This window comes from Vidua chalybeata, chromosome 7, assembly GCF_026979565.1.
Source record: "Vidua chalybeata isolate OUT-0048 chromosome 7, bVidCha1 merged haplotype, whole genome shotgun sequence".
NCBI classification, from domain to species: Eukaryota; Metazoa; Chordata; class Aves; order Passeriformes; family Viduidae; genus Vidua; species Vidua chalybeata.
Window position 1 is genome coordinate 31,823,212 of NC_071536.1, and position 11,727 is coordinate 31,834,938.

General features: G+C 43.2%; 1 protein-coding gene across 1 annotated transcript in view; it reads left to right on the forward strand.

Moving 5' to 3' along the window:
* GPR39 (G protein-coupled receptor 39) overlaps positions 1-11,727 on the forward strand; it is a 73,069-nt gene that overhangs the window by 58,496 nt on the left and 2,846 nt on the right. The window lies entirely within an intron of this gene.

Here is an 11,727-nt window from a genome sequence, read left to right on the forward strand (position 1 = left end):
CTGCACTGCTGGATGGCTGCACATCCAGCATTTGCTTCGTGTCCCTCCCTCTGCTCTTCATCTTGCCAGCCTAAATTGCTCCAGCAACCTCATAATTTTGATCTGCAATCATTTTGCCCCAGTAGCTCACGGCAGTGCACAAACCAAACCCTCCCTTTCTTTTCAGCTGGGGCTGGCTCCTGGTGTGCTGATCTCAGAGTAACTCTGGAGCTGAGAGGTTTGTGAGGAGCCAGGTGCACCAAAAGGCAGAATAAAAATTAAAGCTGGAAGACAGAACATCCCTCTTAGGACACCATCCAGTGGTTTTTTTTTTTTTTTTTTCTTTCAGCACTAGCCTGGTGCTATTTAAACACAAAGTTATAAAACCACTATCCCATTATAAAAAGAAATATCCTTTAGAAAAAACAAACCAACAAACAATAATACCATCTTTTGATTTGTTAGTGTGTGTTTTTTTTTTTTTCCCAAACATGATTTCTAGCAGGTCTTTCTAGTGTGGATAAAAAAACATGCATTGTACATAGGATTTTCTCTCGTTCAGATCAATTGGCTAAATTTTCATTTAGTTTCAAAGTGGTTCATTTTGTTGAGGCTTCATTTTGTTCAGACTTGCAACTCAAGAGGTTTCCTGTAGCTTAGAGAGATTGCTTTTGAATTGGTACATTATTCAGCCATGAATTGTTTCTTTAGTATATGAGCAGCTGAGTGGGGCTTTTATTACAAATATGAATTTCAGTGCAGATCAACGACTATTTTTGCCAAAAAAAAAAAGAATGTAAAATTAAGTACAGATCTTCATACTATGCTGAAATGCTTTTCCACACGGTGTCCATTGGGCTTTTTTTTTAAGTACATAGCAAAAAACACCTATAGGGCATGTTGATATGATTGACTGCAAACAAGATTTAAAGAATAATATAGTTTAATGTAGAAATGTGGCTACGGCAATAAGAATTGCAACGCTTTTCCTGTTATCTGGAGATGCAAGTAAGTACATTTCAGTTTTTGTGACCAGCTGCTAATTAAACAGGTTTTCAGCTGCATTCAGCACCTGATCCTGTTGTGAGGTTCCAAGTGAGTGTAGCAGGATTTCTGCAATCACTGAGGTAATGAGGTGGCTCGGGGTAGCAGAGCAAGTGCAATCCCAGTGTTATGCACCAGCCTTTTAAAATATGGTTTTCCTCTGGGTTGTTTCTTGTTGTTTACCAGTGTACATGATTGCTTTTACCTACATGGAATTAGTTTCCATCTCTGCAGGATTTTTTGTCCAATAAATTAACTTGGATATATGGAAAGCAGTAGGAAAGAAGTGCCTGGGTTTTGAAGATGCTGCCTCTAGATTTAGGGAGATGCTGTAGATGGAATATTCTTGTAGCAAATCAGGTGACAATATTTACTTGGTGCTTGGGGTAAATTTGAGGCCCTTGTGTTCTAGCTGCCTTAGTAAAGAGGTGGAGGAGCCCATCAGTGCCCCAAAGCAGATCCCATGCTCTGTTTTGCTCTAACAGGCTTTAAAGGTGCAGCACCAGAAGAGTTTTCCCTGACTTCAGAGGCAGGGTTTGGAAGGATCATCCCCCTCACAGCTACCCAGGGGTCACTGGAGCACCAAGTCCTGACTCTTGGCTCTCTGACTTCGAGAAGAGACCATTTTTGCTCTGATATTGCAGGAGAGAGCTGCTTGTCCTTTGCTCTATGACTTGCTGGTTAAAGAAGTTTCTTGACATATGGGAAGATTTATTCCTCTTGGGAATTTTTACTTCTTGGGTATACTTCTCTTGAATACTTTGAGAAAAATTAGCTCTGTTACTTCTTGGGAGTTAGGGTTTCACTCATTAGTAGGTAGAAACCTTACAAAGTTCAAAAGAAAGTATTTGAAAATCTCTTCCCAAGATGTCTTAGTTGATAGGTCTGAGTAGAAAAACTTATTTCAAAGGAAAAGACCATTCTGGAAGGAGGACCAGAAATGAAAGTCCAGTGGATATATCTGTGTTAAGAGGGGCAGAACAGCTACTAAATTATGTAGCAATGCCAGAAGCAATAGGATTATCTATTTCTGTCATGGTCTGGGTCAAACTGAAGACCAACAGTTGAACTTAAAGTGCTATATAAATGCATAGGAAAGTTCCCAAATGCTTATAATCACCCTCTCAGTTGCTGTGAATTCTGGTATTTAATGATCTTCTTTCTCTCTTTCACAGTCATATTTTTATTATATGTGAAAGGGTTATTGTAGAAATCTTTTCTCTTCACATGGGTCCTGTGTGTCCACAGTTGGAACCAGCTGCATGAGGCTGGAGGAAGAGACATATTTTGTAATTTACAGTAGGGTAGATTTAGTCCTTGCTAAAATCCTCTGCATTCTTACTATGTTCCAGAAAACACCATATTTATCACCAGATTCTAGAATTTACATAAAAAATGGCATAATAGAATACATAATGGAATACATTTCTACATCTTGATTCTTGCTTTGTTTATAGAGTTTCTTTCAAAAAGCACAATTTTATTCCTTCATTTTCTGGAAGAGAGGGATAGAGCAAGCTTTGGGTACCTGGAGCTCAAGTTTAATTAGTTTTCTTAGGTCTGCAGTAATATCTTATGGCTCTTAGTGTTTCTTGGAAAGGTGCTACAAAAGATAGAGAGAGCTGCATGCTCCACTTCCACCTGGAATACTCTTGTTAGCTGTGGATTCACCCCAAGGAAATAAACAAGAGTTAAAAGGCCAGCAAAATGTACTCTGTAGAGCTTGGATAAAAGAAAGGAGCATACAGTGTTTTTTTCCCCAAACTTTAAATAAGGGAGATTATTTCAAATAGATTATAGGCAGCAAAATGAGCTGCCATCTTTTGCTATAGCTGAGGTACAAGGCTGAGGTTGGGTTTGTGGAGGAGAGGAAGAAGCGCTGGCTGACATCTGCTGTGAGCTGCCCACCTGAGCCATCTTGGAGGTCCCCAGCAGCTTCTGGAAGCAAAGTGCAAATATCACAGCACAGACAGGAGGTTCTCAAACCAGATGGTGGCCCTGTGCTGGGCAAATCCATGCCCAGGTGTTTACCTGAATGCCATTTGCAGAGCACATTTACCTTCTAACCTGGTATGGGAAACTTTGAATTAGGCTGCTGCCAAGGCTGTGGTGAGGGGAAAGAATGCTCTTTACCTTGCATATATATTACTTGGAAATGCTTGAGAAAAGAGGTTTTGACAGGTTTGCACTCATTACAGTTCTCTGGACAGCTCCAAAATGTAAATAAAAGGAGATTCAGGTGTTAGAAGAGAAGAACCTTGCTGCAATCAAAATACTACAGCTCCCTGAATAGCCTTCTTGGAGGGAAGCTGCAAACAAGCCCTGTTTGCCTGGGACATTTTTCTTAGAGTGATTTCAAGGAGCTTCACCACTACCCAGGGGTTTGATCCAAATATTCAAAGGTTAGGCCTAATTTAGAAAATAAAGCTGCCTTGTTGCTTAGCATTTACTTTGTTTCCCCCATTGACATGCTAGCCAGCACACAATTCACAGAGTCAGGCTGGCATTCAGCCCTGCAGGGCTGGGATTGCCACTGGAGATGGCTGAATCAGACATTCCTCCTCTCCCCAGCCTTTCCAAAAGATTCCTGTCTGCCACAACCAAACAGCTCATTCCTTATCCTCCTGCAGGTTATGATAATCACTGTTCTCAGGGACAGAGGAGAACAAAGAAGTGGCCTTCAGTCTGAAAGCTGAGCCCCTGAGCTGTCAGCCTCATGCCAGTGGTGCCACAGCTGCCTTGTGAATTTCTGCTCTTCCATTCCCTGGCTCCTCCTTCCTGCTGCAGATTTTGGTTGGTGGAATTTGGATAACTACAGATGATTTTGATGGCAATTTGCTTTGGTTTCTCTTCTCACTTAGGCTGCTGAACATAAACTCCAATTGCATTTGTTTTTTAGAGCAGCTGGCAAGCATGATCGTGCTACCATTTGTGCATCAATAATTCCATTTTCATCTCACTTGCTAAAATAGAGCAAGTTTTATTCATTTGCAGGTTTTTCATATGAAAATCTGACTTGTATATTGATAATACATCTCTCATTTAGGGAGAGCTTTGCTGATCCCCCTATGATCATCAGTTCCATATAAAATATATTTAAAGCTTGTCTTTCTGGCAGAGCTCACTGAAGTATCTGATGTATCTGCAGAGCTAATAGAGCCTCGTTCTGTATTTGTATTCTGCAGTTGATTGTTCAATGATTTCTCCTGCTGAATTGCAATAGATGAGCTGTTTAATGTTGCAACGGCTCATTTTGTAATGTAAAAACAAAAAAACCTCTCGATTCCAAATTGTGTTTGCTAGTTAGAATGCAGAATTTAAATGAGATTTATATGGAAGATGTATTTTTCCCATTGTTTCGCCAATGCAGAAGGAAAACAGGTCTTCAGTCTTTCTAAAAGAAAATCAAAGCAACCATGGTAGGAATTTGTTTTGCAAGGAAGAAGCATCAATAAGAACTAAACCTCTTCCCTTCTACACATTTCAGTCCATATTAGTGATTTTTAAAAATACTTTCTCAATTCAGAAATAACAATTTCCAATAAGCGTATCTTTCCTGACAGTTGAAATGTTAAAATTTCTAAAAGCGAGCACTTTATATTTATTTACCCTGTTATGTCTTCTGCTGCTGAGTCAATGAATATTTCCACAACATTCTTGATCTTCTTTTTGCCAAAGTAGCCCTGATTTTAAAGGGGCTTTTATGTTTTACTGGCAAATTGTGCTTGTGCAGGGCAATGAATGGCTCAAAAGCAGATGCTGTATTTTGTCTCTTAATGACAAACTCCATGAGATGGGCACCTGAATGAACAGTCAGCCCTCACTTCAAATGCCAAGTTGGTATTTATTGTATGTTCATGACTGTTTACCCACCTCTGTGAGGGAAAGCACCCAAGAGGGCAAGGGAGCCTTGGAAATTCTGCTGGCTTTTATGTTTGGGGGCAGCCTTGGCTCTGTGCAGAGAGCTGGGGTCCCAGGCCAAGTGTTGTGGTGTGTTGGTGAGTGACCTGAAAGACAAACCCACACTCGGGGGCTCCCCACTCAGCACTGAATTACCGAGTTGCAGTATCAGAGGTTAAAGCATCATCTCTGTGCACAGTTGTGCACATTTAGGACTGAATTGTAGCTGATGAGGAGTGCTAAGATGGAGTTTGATATTGTGAGATTAATGCTGAAGAGCAAGGAAAGCCTCCAGTGCCAGGTCCGTCCTGGAGCCGCTGGCATTGGCTCCACTGGACGTGGGGAAGCGTCTGGCAGCTTCTCACAGAGGCCAGCTCTGCAGCCACCCACTGCCAAACCCTTGACATGCAAACCCAACACGGAGTATTAAAACTGACACGATTCCTTCTGGTACTCCATGAGCATGTCTTGTTTTTAAAAGCATATCAAGACTCTAATCGCTATTTCACAAAACGTCTGCTGACGTTCAGTAACGATACTCCTGTCACGAAACCTTTCTGGGTGTTTTTAGGTTTTTTCTCCTGTTTGTACTGTGAAATGACAGTATTTAAAAATATTTGAGAAGTAAAAATTGACCCTGCTAGGAACTGAAGATAATTGTCAGGCATTTAAAATTGCTAAGAAGTAAAACTGTTAACACTTGTGTCCTCACTAATTATGTTCTGCATATCTGTGTTCCCCTGGCAACTTCTGGTGCCTCTGGTTCCACTCTAACTAAGGGCTGTGGGCTGTTAGATGATGGTGCAAAGTAAAAATAGCTGATTCTTCTGAAGAGCAATGCTTGCTATTGCTTGTGGAGAAGTGTGTGATGGGATCCCCCTAAGTTATGTTCCAGTGCTGCAGAAAAGATTTTGCTGTAGTGCCCTGCAAATCCCGGATGTGTGGATCAGTGGTACACAGACCTGACAATTTGTTTAAGCTCCATGTAAAACTCTTGTAATCTTCCTGTTTAATGGCAGTGTTCATGTTTCTCAACCCAGCGTGCTGTTATCAGCTGCAGAGAGCTGAAGTGCAATGGACACTGAAGCATCATCAGCACCTCTGCAAAGAAGCTCAGGTGCTCTTCTGGGCAGGTTCCTTCAGCACTGTTTTCTATTAAAGGTCAGGTTTCTGGAAACACAAAATTGGCCTTACTCTTTGCCAGTGAGTCACTGATGGGATGTTGCTGTGCTTCAGCCAGCCCAGAGCAGCTCTTTGTTGTCAGTCAAGAGAAGAAATGTGTGTGGCAGGGCAGGGAGGACCTGAATGGAGCAAACTGTTGGGTGATGCTGGGGTTTCAGCCAGAGAGAGGAATTGTGGGCATGTTTTTGTATCCCTGGTTTGGCTCAATGGCACCACACTTGGCCAGAAGCTCTAAGAAGCCAGCTTGATCTCAGTGATCTCATGGCACCCTTAAGGGGATTTAAGGCAGGGCAGTTTGTCCAGTCCAAGTGAGAGGCACATTTTGGATTCTGCAGCATGTGCTGGGCCTCAGTGATGATTTACGTAGTCACCTGTGAAATGAAGTGTCAAAAGCAGCAGCAGGTGATTTTCTGATGCCATGGGGCAAAATACTTGTGTGCAATTCTTCTTCATATGCCTGACAACTCCAGTTATCTACAGAAGCTTTAAATAAAATGAAAGCTAGACTCCCTGTGTTGTCACTGCCCCACACTTGAACACATTGCTGTTCTGAGCAGAGAATGGCCATTTACAGGAAGAATTTGTGCATCACTTTAGCATTTGGGGTTTAGTGAGACTCTTAATGGTGGCTTCAATTGGAAGAGACACAACTTTATGTGCAACAGAACAGCAATATATTTATTAAAATCTTGCAGGTTTGGTTCATTTATTGCCCCAAGAGGCAGCTGGTTTTTTCCTCAGTGCTTTTCACTTATTGCACCAGTTCACGGGACAGCACTGTCCTGTCACCCAAGCGTGCTCTCTAATGAGACGTGGCCTCGCTGCACAGCACCCTTGGAGCTGGAGGAGCATAATGAGCCTGAGATGGACCCAAATGCCTCTGAAGGCTGTGGGACTTGCTGGTCCATTGGCTTTTTGCTGGAAGCTGCTGATGGGATGTTCATGGAGCTGGTTTTCAGCTGTTTGTCCCAGGCCATATGCTTAATCCTTCCAGCAGTATTTACAATGATAACGGGTTTGTTGCTGGCTGCTGTTCAGTTCAAGCCCATTCTGAGAAGGGCTGTGGGGTGTTTGTCAGAGCCTCTCTGTGAACACTTAGAGATTTTCCTGCCTGTGTTGGTGACAAAGATGTTGTCTCGCTCTCTCCTTTGCCCCTGGTTCCCCTGCAGAAGCGGCAGGGGCAGGGGGTTGACCTCAGTTTTGCTTTGCCCGTGGTACCTGTGTATGTGGTGTGTAAGGGAGGTGGCTCCACAGCAAAGGCAGTGTGTTGCTCATGTGCAGCCATGAGGAAATGCCTGTTCTCTGAGGAGGCTCCACACAGCAGCCAGCCCAGATCCAGTGTCAGAGCCACAGGGAGCATGAGGGCCTCTCTGGTGGTTAGAAAAACTGAACAGGAAATCCCTGGGAGATAGACACTGGCCATATCTTCTCATTTTTTCTCACTGTATTTACTGCCTGAGTAGGGCTAGTTTACTTATTGCCTTCTTCTCTTACAGAGAAGCATTTCTGAGAGGCAAATCTGTGATTCTGAAAGTTGAGGATAAAAAAACCAAGAGAATTGCTGAATAACTTGAGCTTATAGAAAATGCATGCAGCAATGCATGTATTGACTTGTTTCAGTGAATATCAAAATTTATTGTCCCTTGAACTAAATATTGACATGGACAAAGCAATATCAATATTTATCTCTCAGGTTAATACATTTTATATTCACCTCAACATACATCGATATGTGCTTATTATTACTATAATGTTTGTCCTCCAGCAAAAGAAACTTGCATGTGGTTCAGAGGGGCAAGGGAGAAGTTTGTATTAGTATTCTTTTCCTGTTTTTAATCTTTGTTAGAAGTTTATCCTGCCCATGGAGCACAGTGCAGCCCTCATTCAAGCACAACCCTTACTGATGGTTGTGGCATTGTGCACTGAATACAGATTGGGTTGGTGGGGTTTTGGGAAACGGGAGATTAATGGTCATGAGTACACTGGTAAGGACAGTGAAACCACCCCTTGTGTTTCATGGTGCTCTCTGCAATGACTCTGTGCCCAGGAGCTGCTTCACTGCCCACACTGACAGGGACACAGAGCATGGGACACGAGGGACAAGGCTGATGTGAGACCCAGCTGTGAGTCACTGCCTAGACAAGGATGTGCGAGTGCTGGACAGGGGCACACAGCTGGATCTGACAGGAGCCCTGTGGCACGCTGATCTCACACCTGTGTGACAAGTGTGTGTGTGTCTGTGGGCCAGCTGGAGCTGGATTTGTGGGCACTCTGGGGCCACAGAGAGCCCAGCAGCCTGCTTGGGCCTTCTGCAATTGTGTGTGGGCAAGAGGAGTGTGGCCACTTCTCTGTGTCTGGAGGATTATCCCTCGGATCTGTCCTGTTGCCTTTTTTCCCTTATTCTAGATCTTAGAGAGCAAGGCAGAGGTTTCCTAGAAAGATGATGACAGGCTGTACAAAAAGATGCAGGCATGACAGCACTGAGTATCACAGGACTAATTTAGCATATACAAAGACCTTCTGGCACGTGATTTGTGCTATACAGACCCTTCATGGGGAGATACCAGCTCTGGCATAAACGCTGCAATTTCCACAGAAGCCTTGAAGAGACACTGCAGTTCCTCTTGTTTTTAAACTTTCTGACCTTAAACCCAAGGAGACAATGGGGGAGGAAGTGATGGGACTGGGAGCAGAAGTAGAAGGTGTGTTCCTGTTTCCCACCCTCCTGCTCATCAACAGCTCATTGCTGTTGGTCAGAGATAGAGAGGGGGTTGAGTCACTTTTTGGACAGTGGCTGGCGCCAGGTACTCACCAGGAGCTGTTAAAAGCTGCAGGCTTGGGTCTGAAATTCTACCCAGCTGCTTGAGGAGCAGAGAAACTGCTCTAAACTCTTCCCTGTCCAAAGAAGAACCAGTAGGAGATCCTTGAGACTGGAGAGCATGGGAGACAGTCCCCTGCTTGAGGTGCTCCAGCCTGCCTCAGTTTCTCGTGCCAAGGCAGAGCAGCCTGCAGTGCTGAGGGGCAGCTGCCATTCAGGCATCACTCTGCCTGCTTTCCTTGCTGCACTTACAAGCCAAACTTGCAGCAGTGAAGGTAACAGCTGTTTGTAAGCTGACATTTCAATGACAATTGTCAGGAGACCACAAGCATATGGCAGCTGACTCCTCACATGCAGGGAGCTGCAGCAGCAGAGGCACGGAGCAGCTGCAGATGCTGGAAGACAGCACTGCATTGATCTGCAGTTGGGAAGGTCATCTCAGTGACTGAAGACTGCATTTCATGCCTTGACTATTCTTGGAAAGCTAGAAAGACAATAAACCAGTGCCTTATATCTTTATTTCTAACAAAAAGCAAGATTTTTTTTCCTGGTTAAAATAATAAATGTAACACAAATACAAGCCAGACCCCTGCCTCCTGGAAGTAGCATTCTTAATTAGTACTGCTGTCTTTGCTTTTTTTCCCCTTCTCCTGAGTTATTAGTGGCTGGTATTGAGACCATTGGGACCCTGATTAGTGGGAAGGTATTTTTGCACATTTTCAAAGCAGTCTGTAGCAGAATCCGGTAGGGACAAAGTGCTTTCCTCACAATTAGCATTGCTTTATGATGGTAACCTTAATAATTAAAGGTGGTCTTTCTTCCTCTGTCGGGACTTCTTGGCACTTCTGATGGACTGTTTGAAGACTTTGTGACTAAGCATTAGTGTCATGTTGTGCCTTTGAGTACAGTCAGGCCAAGTACACAAAAGTGAAACCAACACTAAAAAAAGCTCTTCCTCTGAACCAACTGCATTTCTGCCTGCACTTGACTCACAGCTCACAAACCATATGCTTATATTCCATTGACAATTGCCATTTAAATGTCAGTTTATAAGCAGATGCTGAGAGCCTGCCTTTGTGTCATTAATTAAATCCCAGAGAGGCAAAGTTTGGGGTGTAACCGTGCTTTGGGCTGGGACACAGCAACAGCAGAGTCTGGCAGACCTTGACCCACCAGGATGGTCAGGGTTAAGTGCACAGGCAAAGGACTGTGTACCTGAGGTCACTGACAGCCCCAGCTAAGGGGCTGTGGCAGCCAAAGGAAACATGTTCTTGGCACTATCTGGTAGCAATTATGATCTTGTTGACAATTTCAGGCTTTTTGGGATGGCTGGCAGCAGCCAGGATAGAGGCAAAGCACTGAGTTTTGAAAGGAGACAGATTTAAGTGCTTAGGTACAGGAAAAAAAGGAAAAAAATCGATTCAACAGAAGAACAAATGAAAGTGTGGAAAAGGAAGCCCTCTCTACCAGACATCTGCACATATTTAAAATCCTTCCCAATAAAGTTCATAATGAATTTAATTCAGTCCCCTATGGCCCAGAGGAATTTTCTGAGTAATAAAAAAGTATTGCTAAGGGATAGATGACTGCCAAACTCCTATTCTCTGCCAGCAATGAATATTTATAATATTGGCACTTAAATGCTAGGTTTATTTTACTACATAAATGATCCTTTGTCACGTATTAAGAATTAATACTGTGAGATTGACTTTTGGGAAGTTAGAATAATGATTCCCACATTTAAAGTGTTGTTAAATTTGTATGCTTTGTTTGTAAAGAGGCTTGGGCTGGGCTTTTTCCAGATTCAAATAGTAGTAGGATGTGGTAATTCCTATTTTGGGGTGAATTTGTTTTGTGGCTTGTTTATGGTTTAGCTTTATAATGTAGTTTTAGTCAAGGACCTTTTCATGGCTTTTGTTTTGTTTGTTACCTTGAAATATCTAAATCAATGTTGAATTAATTCTAAGCTCCTGCTCTTACTTAAAGGTTGAGATGTTCTTACTTACAGAAGGTAACACAAGGGCTCCTGGCTTCTGCTGGCATTTTTCTAATGCCCTTCTGGTGATTCAACTGGAATAATTCAAATGTGAGTTGGAAATTTCAAGCACCAGTGATGGACATTGCAGAACCACAGCATTACTTTGTTTATAAACATTGTTATTCCATGGAAGATAAAACTCTGCTCTGTGTCACTTCCATGCAGTGGTCAGGAAAATGGAGGGGAAAAAGCAGAGCTACTGATCTTTCTCCCTTTAATAAGGAGGAGTGGAAGGCAAAGATAGACATGAGCTGAAATGTGAAGAATTATTCCCATCAGGCAGCAAGCTCACGGGAAAAATACATCAGTGCTGGTGTAAGATTCAGTGTGGTTTCCATCCAAGCTGTTAAGGCTGTTTAAGCACCTTTGGCAGAGCAGCACAACAGAAACTCCTGGAGCCCCAGTCCAGGCTCAGGCTGACAGCAGCAGTGCTGAGCTCAGAGGCTTCCCGAGGTGCTCTTCTGCTGCGCTTCCGTTTACTCCACGCTGCCATGCCAAGTGTGAAAGTTGGAAAAAATATTGTGAGTCTGTCAGCATGTTTATTTGCATGGTGCATCTCCTTTGAGTCAACAAGCATCTTCTGAAAGTGTGAAAATGACAATTAGTCATCCCCGGAAAACAACAGTTTTGCAGACGTCCCCTCCCGCCCCCCCGAGAGACAAACCTCACTGTGCTGCACAAGGGCACAAGCAGCTCATTTTTCACTCGCTGTACACACTACCAGATATTCACTTCTCCAGAACAAAAGTGTCTGAAGAATATAAGG